This window comes from Rhinichthys klamathensis, unplaced genomic scaffold (assembly GCF_029890125.1).
Source record: "Rhinichthys klamathensis goyatoka isolate OS25496 unplaced genomic scaffold, OSU_Roscu_1.1 h1tg000412l_1, whole genome shotgun sequence".
Taxonomy (NCBI): Eukaryota; Metazoa; Chordata; class Actinopteri; order Cypriniformes; family Leuciscidae; genus Rhinichthys; species Rhinichthys klamathensis.
In genome coordinates this window covers 4141637-4149110 of record NW_026606912.1, presented here as the reverse complement: position 1 = coordinate 4149110, position 7474 = coordinate 4141637, and the positions used below count along the sequence as shown (strand labels likewise).

Below are 7474 nucleotides of genomic sequence, written 5' to 3'. Positions count from 1 at the left end.
CCCACCTTGTGATTTTAAGCACAGTATAGTTCTATCAAATCTGCTTTATACTTTTTTGCCGTTTTCGTTGTGAATTGGATCAAGCAATATTTTTGTGATTTAAAACTCCAATTATCAGTGCACTCGTCCAGAAGCTTGCACACGGTTCATACTTGGTTCATCTCAAGATCTACATTCCTGTAAAGTTTAGTTATAACTCTAAACTTCTAAACTGAAAAAGATTATCTTCTGAAAAAGATAATCATGGTATTTGCATTCGCTTGAAAAATACAGATAGGTTGCAGCTAACACTAAACTCTGCAGAAAAAGATATCCAAGTGTAGGACTAAGGCCCCGTCCACACTACTGCGTTTTCTTTTAAAAACGGAGACCTTTTGCTACGTTTGCACCTCCCGTCCACACTAAAACGGCAAAAACGGAGACCCAAAAAGGAGAAGTTTAGAAACGCTGCCGATCCGTTTTTCGTTTTGAATCTCCGGAGGGCGTTTTAGTGTAGACGGGTCAAAACGGAGGACTTTAGAAACAATGACGTAGTAGAGGCTCACGCTCGGCTCTATGATTGACAGCGGCGGCGTTGACCGTACATGGAGTGTCGGTTTGGGGTTTGGAGCATGGTGGGATAATTTTATCAATGAAGTTGTTTACACCGGCACGCGCATGCCCAGTGTTGGTGAATGGTCACGTGATCCGCGTTTTCAGTCGTTTTAATGTGGACGGAGATCAATTCTAATACGCAGCTAAAACGCTGGTGTGGACGGAGATCGTATTCGTTTTAATTCTCCGTTTCTAAACTAAAACGCAGTAGTGTGGATGGGGCCTAAGCCAAGCACATTAGCATCACTTATGATCCCTGTCAGACCTGAGCAAAACCGTAAAGATATTTTCATGGAGATAACAGTAAATGGCAACCATGAAAACATCATTCAGTCCAGCTGTAAGAACTTTGGAAGCATTCAAATATCCTGCTCTTTGTGGTGGTATATTTACTTTAAATATTACAGACATAGATTTTTTTGGTATTTGTGGTATTTGGTATAATGACATTTTAGCAAAAGTAAAAAAAACGTAGCTATGCATACAATTCACTGTAGTTTCCAGCTGAAATGAACACTAGAGGCCGTAATACACCAACAACCTTCATTCCTTTTAACTCAAATTATGATTACGGGGGCAGATTATTGATTAATAATGACTTAACATTGCCATATTCACGTTCATGGAAGTGTAATGAAAGGTGCAAGAAGCAACGCAATATCATTTTGCAGAAATGTCGCTACAGGTACGTATTTTCAATGGTTCTGACAGTAATTCAAGTAAATCGCAATGTCTACATGCCCGAGATTTGACTTTGGTTTTGTGTCACAATATTTTCAGTAAATAAACTGATGAATGAGGGTATTTTGATTGGAAAGGGAAACTTTGTGCCTTTTTCTAATTAGCAATACTGTCTATTGAAGTTTACGTACAATACACTATTTTCTAGGTACATTTGATAGTAAGAGTTCACCTTTCAGAGCTTCAAAAAGAAAGGCACTTTATTTAAATATGGATAATGGAAAATATGTACTAAATGTGTATATAATCGTATATTGAATTAAACTTGTATAATTTACTGATTTAAAACAAATTATGTTATTGTAAAAGGATGAATAACAAATGCTGCATTTTTTAAGAATATTGTATTTAATGTAAAATTTTGGCATGTCATTTTTAACTTCAGATTTATCCTTGTACAGTATTTATTGCTTTTGATTTTTGTAACGCATTGCTATGAAGTGGATAATCAAATAATTCTATGCACTATATAAATCTGAGTTATTTTGGATTTCTGGTCTGTGAAAAGGAAAGCGCCATACCACACACCGTTCTACTTCAATAATGTTTCTAAAGTCATCTTTCGTTGTATTAAACACTCTTTGGCCAGACATAATAAATGTAACTAGTAACTTTGATAATGTCATGTGTGTTTTAATTACAGTGTCCAGTAAATAATTATGTGGAGTTTCATTGAAGAGATTTAATTTGTTGAAATTGAGAAAAACATTTTTTGTAAAGTATTTTAAGGCTGCATTTATTTGATTAAAAAAAAAACTGTAATGTGAAATATCTTTATTTGAATATATTTTAAAATGTCATTTATTCCTGTGATGGCAAAGCTGAATTTTCAACATCATCACTCCAGTCTTCAGTGTCACAAACATGCTGATTTGCTGCTCAAGAAACATTATTCTTATAAGTTGAAAACAGTTGTGTTCACTTTGATGAATAGAAAGTTAAAACAGTTAAATAAAGTCTTTTGTAACATTATAAATGTCTTTACTGTCACTTTTGTTCAATTTAATGCATCCTTGCTGGATAAAAGTATTGATTTCTTTCCACACAAAAAAATTATAATTAATACTTACTGACCCCAAACTTTTGAACGGTGTATAATGTTACAAAAGCTTTATATTTCAGATAAATGCTGTTCTTTTGAATTTTATTTTCATCAAAGAATCTTAAAAAAAAAAATTGCACACAACTGTTTTCAATATTGATAATACACGTCAATGTAATAATAAACGTTTCCTGAGCATCAAATCAGGATATTAGAAAGATTTCTGAAGGATCATGTGACACTGAATACTGGAGTAATGATGCTGAAAATACAGCTTTGCCATCACAGGAATATATTACATTTTATAATATATTTAAATAGAAAACTGTTATTTTAAATTGTAATAATACTTTACAATATTACTGTTTTTATGAATCACATAAATGCAGGCTTGGTGAGCATTTAGAGACTTCTTTTAAAAACATTAAAAAGTCTTACTGATCCCAAACTTTTGAACAGCAGTGTATAATTTTTTTAAACTGTTTTAAAGTTTTAATACAGATAATGTTAATGGGAACTCCAGAACTAGCGTCTCAATTGTGGTCCACCCACACCCTTCTTACAGCCGCAAGTTGTCTTATTTTTATTAATAACCTCGAAAATGATGTGTAAAATGGCTGCACATCTCATAAAGTTTTTAAATAGCTCAAAAACATGAAGTGTGGACAGCTGTCACAGCAAACAGACGCAGCAGTCGTTTTTTAATTTGAGCATGATGGAGTTAACAGTAGATTTGGGTTCTCGTTTTCCGCTGGAGATTAGGTTGCCTTGAACACATGTGCTGCCTCCTTTTCTCAATTACCAATTAGGAGGAAGAACATTTTGTTTTTGGACGAAAAGAAGCATTAGCTTTAAGTCTAGCTAATGCAAAATGAATTGGACAACTGGCTTGGTATCATGTCTTTATTAGAACTGTGCTTAATGTTGCGTATTGGGTAACAGAGCTGAGAAAAGATTGAAGCCCTGAAGGGTTTTTGCAGTGCTTATCATTGAATAGCAATCTTGCTATGTAACTGCCATCTGCTGCTCTAATAATCTAATTGCCTTCATATTAAGTATCGCTTGAATGCCTCAGCCAGTACACAACCTGAACCAAGTCCAAGTCAGGTGCTGCAATGGAGGTCAGTAACCTTTTCCCCTCCCCTTCTGTTCTTTGGGAGCCCACTTAGTGGATTTCCTCAGCGGTTTTGTCAGATCTGCCTCAGATGCATTTTGCTCTGACATTGTTGCCTGATGCCATTTTCCTCTTCCGTCATAAATGGGTGTAGATAACGATGTTCAGGTTGTCAGTCAAAAGCCTATGTAAAAATGTGCAACAATTGATATTACTTTTCTAAGTAATTGGAGGATTTTCGCCAGTTGGATGATAAAACGAACCATATCTAATCATATTTTGAGAACAACCTAGCAACTGCAAAGCAACACCCCGACGACAAGCAGGTATGAGATGAATCGATTCTGTTCCAGTTAAGATACTCATATGATTCTCATTCTTTAACCATTAAAGATTCATTTAGTATTTAAGGAAATTCCATTGTTAAATGATAAGATAATATCAATAATAAGCCGATTCTTGCAAAAGGAGTGTATACACTGACTTTCAATGGTTTTCAGTCTTTTTACAGGTGGCTTCACAAAAAAGGACCGACTTATTAGAGTCATTCGGACCGACGAACCTGGTTGAGCTGAATGTTTTTGATTCACTACAAAACTGGCTAATGTGAGTCATTATAGTAAGACAAGAAACTCTATCAGAGTTTAGCCTATACAATATTCCGTCCACATAAGCGGAAGAATGTGCTTGTGAGAACCGAACGTCATGCGGTTTTGGTAATGTTTGTAATCTGAGATTTGTTTCGGAATGATATCCTACCCACAACACCTTAGCATTGTGATGGCGATCACCATTGACATTGTATTCTTGAGTTACCAGGGGTAACTTTGGTTCAGATATGCTTTAAAACATTTACAAAAAGCAATAAACCATTAGATAGAGTTGGTGGAAACAGTGAATGTTTTATTGTAGGTATAATATTTTCAATTAAATACCAAAAAGTCCTTTGAAGTCCTTTGAAGTGAACATGGCACCCTCTGGATCTCCCACAGCTCTTGTGGTAATGTTTCTTTTCTATGAGTGAAAATAACAAGCAGAAATTACACTCACTGCAGAGTCAAAACAGAATATTTATTAGAGGTCAGCCCTTCAGTGAGCTCAAAGCTTGGCGGCTTGGAGCTGGGTGCAGGGAGTCAGGCAAAGATAACTGTACCTGTATTTGGGGCTGTTTGCACAGAAAACACCCCCCTCCCGGAGAACCCCAGGAGGCCAGAGGGACGCCTGCTCTTTGTCCCTCACAACGAGAGGAAACAAAAATAAATAGAGGAGTGAATGGTCACAGGACATTGCTTAAACATAAAGACCCGGCTCTAAAGACAGACAACCAAATTGGGTTATTCCGTGTACGACTATGGCCTTTGCTCTTGCTCGTATATTAAGAATAATTAGGAAGTCTATTTCTGAGCATATGTCTTCTCAATGTACTGCAAACCATTAATGCATTAGGAGGCATAATTACTGTTGAACACATAATGGGGAAATGGTTTAGGGGCTCATGAAACAGGTCCGTTGAAGTGTGCTTAAGCTGGGGGGTTTTCCACATATTTTTTTAATACTTAAAAATAATTTGATTTATTTTTGACTTATCTTTCATTTGATTTATTTAGTCACTGAATCTCAACAGACAAAATCCATGACTTATAGGTCTTTTTTTTGTGTGCATATTTTATTTGTGATGAATGTAGCAAAATCAAGGTGACGTTTTTGGGTTTATGGTGACGTTCCCGTCCCTGAAAACTGTAGTAAGAATGGCAGGGCAAAAATATCACTGTGAGCATTGGTGAATGAGAACAACATTTGAGAGGGGCTTGTTTTACAACCACTCTTGGGGCTATAAATAAGGGAGAGAGAGAGATCCAAAACAGACCTGAGAAAAGTGAGTCCATATGGGTGCTGGTGGAATGGTCCGTGATGAGCCAAGATCAAAGCCTTCTGCTCTGAATGAGTACAGCTCCCAGCACAAACTCCACTGCACCAGTCTCCTTTTACTAACAACGGATCCGACCAAATAGAGAAATATGTGTTATGCTATTGCTTGATTCTGTATCACTTCATTATATTAACTTCATATTTCTATCTTCTAAGACTTACAGTTGTGGACAGAATTATTGGCACCCCTGGTAAATATGATCAAAGATGGCTGTAAAAAATAAATCTGAATCGTTTATCCTTTTTACAGTTTTTCTCGATTGCTTAAACACATTTCTTGAAACTATGCCTCGTATTCTCAAAACAGTAAACACAAATCCATAACGTCTCACCCAATTCCCCAAACATCCTATTTTCAGGTCAAAATGAAGCTCTACACTCAAAACCATTCACTCTTGCTGAAAAACCAAACTTTGCCCTCAGACAGGACACACAAGCCCTCAAAAATACACACACTACAACATAGTCTTACACACTGGTGCTATAAATTCAAAACAACATTTCCAAAACTGGTAATTCATGTAGCTTGTGGTCCCCCGCCCTCCCTCCCCCCCATCTTTTTTTTTACTCTCTCCTACTCTTACGTAAGATGTGTGTGAGCATCATATGACAGTAAAAGAGCACATGCACACAAACCTTATTCAAATATGGAATTGTATTGGAATGGTAAAGAGTGTTGGTACATGCCTCCCTCCACATGTATCCAAGGATACAATATGATGAACAAGTCTAAGAATGTTCCACATATGGTTGAAATACCATCATTTGCCTAGAAAGATAACATTCTGTGAGCTAAGACTATAAAGGAGAAAGGATGCCCTCCCTTCACTATCACACTCTGCAGCCACTCTGTGTGACTGTACGACTGCTGGCCTTTTCTTGCAAGAACATAAACCTCATCAAAGACAATTGGAAATGTTTGTCTCTTATTCAGTGATAGAAATTTGTTTGCCACCACACCTCCCTGAAGGTTCTGATGATGGAGGCGACGGTGAAGCGACTCAAATTTGGCTGTACTCTTTGCCCAGCCTCCCTCATAGTCATACCATGGACAAGGACATGGCCAACTAAAGTGGCTTGAATTTCATCTGAGACTGCTTGTCTTCTTGTCCTTCCTCCTCCTTCTCCTCCTTCTCCTCCTTCTCCTCCCCCTCCTCCCCTCCCTCCTCCTCTTCCTCCTCCTCCTCTCCCTCCTCGACCTATTGCTTAATTTCTCTGTGGATCCATTGTTCCAAAACTCAGTAAACTGATTTTTATCTTTTATAAAATATTGTATAACCTTTTATCTATTGAAGGATCTGACTGATGTGTGTTCAATTTTGACTCTTAGTGTTTTCACCTGGGTAATTGTGTGCTAACTGAGCTGAAGCTGTGCTGACTTGAGTGAACAATATTGAATGCTAGTGCTTTCTAAATGACCACGTGGTGTAGGCAATGAGAAATGAAGGGATTTGTGTGTAGAGTTTTGCTGTGACAGTTCAACAAATTTGACTAATGTGTCAAAACAGGGGAATAGTGTTCATAGTTCAGTGAAATGGGTGTGCTTTTTGATAAATGGCATTATAGTTTTGAAATTTTAGTTCAAAAGCCTGGTTATAGTGTTTAAACAATCGAGAAAAACTGTAATCTTTTATTAAAAGAATTCACAAAAATCGAACCTTTCATTGAAGTAAAAGAATTGAAAGTGGGGGGTTAATCACATTATGAAATGCTTTTCTTCCAAACACATTGAGTTGTCTCCTATAATGCGTTTGAAGAACATGCCTGACAAACGAGACCATTCCTCCATACAGAATCTCTCCAGATCCACCAGATTCCCAGATCCACGTTGGCACTTCTTCTCTTCAGTTCACCCCACTTATTTTCTGGTTCAGGTCAGGGGACTGGGATGGCCATGGCAGAAGCTTCGTTTTGTGCTCAGTGACACATTTTAGTGTTGATTTTGATGTTTGTTTTGGATCGTTGTGCTGGAAGATCCAAGCACGGCCTAAGATTTCTAGCACAGGCTGTCAGGTTTAGATTTATTTATCTGTTGGTATTTGCTATAATCCACG

At 37.2% G+C, this 7474-nt stretch overlaps 1 long non-coding RNA gene across 1 annotated transcript; it reads left to right on the top strand.

Moving 5' to 3' along the window:
- The first annotated feature begins 61 nt into the window (after positions 1-61).
- LOC130070586 (uncharacterized) lies at positions 62-1939 on the top strand. Its single transcript, XR_008803895.1, has 2 exons — positions 62-317; positions 828-1939. It is a non-coding gene; the product is annotated as an uncharacterized LOC130070586 (long non-coding RNA).
- Positions 1940-7474: the final 5535 nt, after the last annotated feature.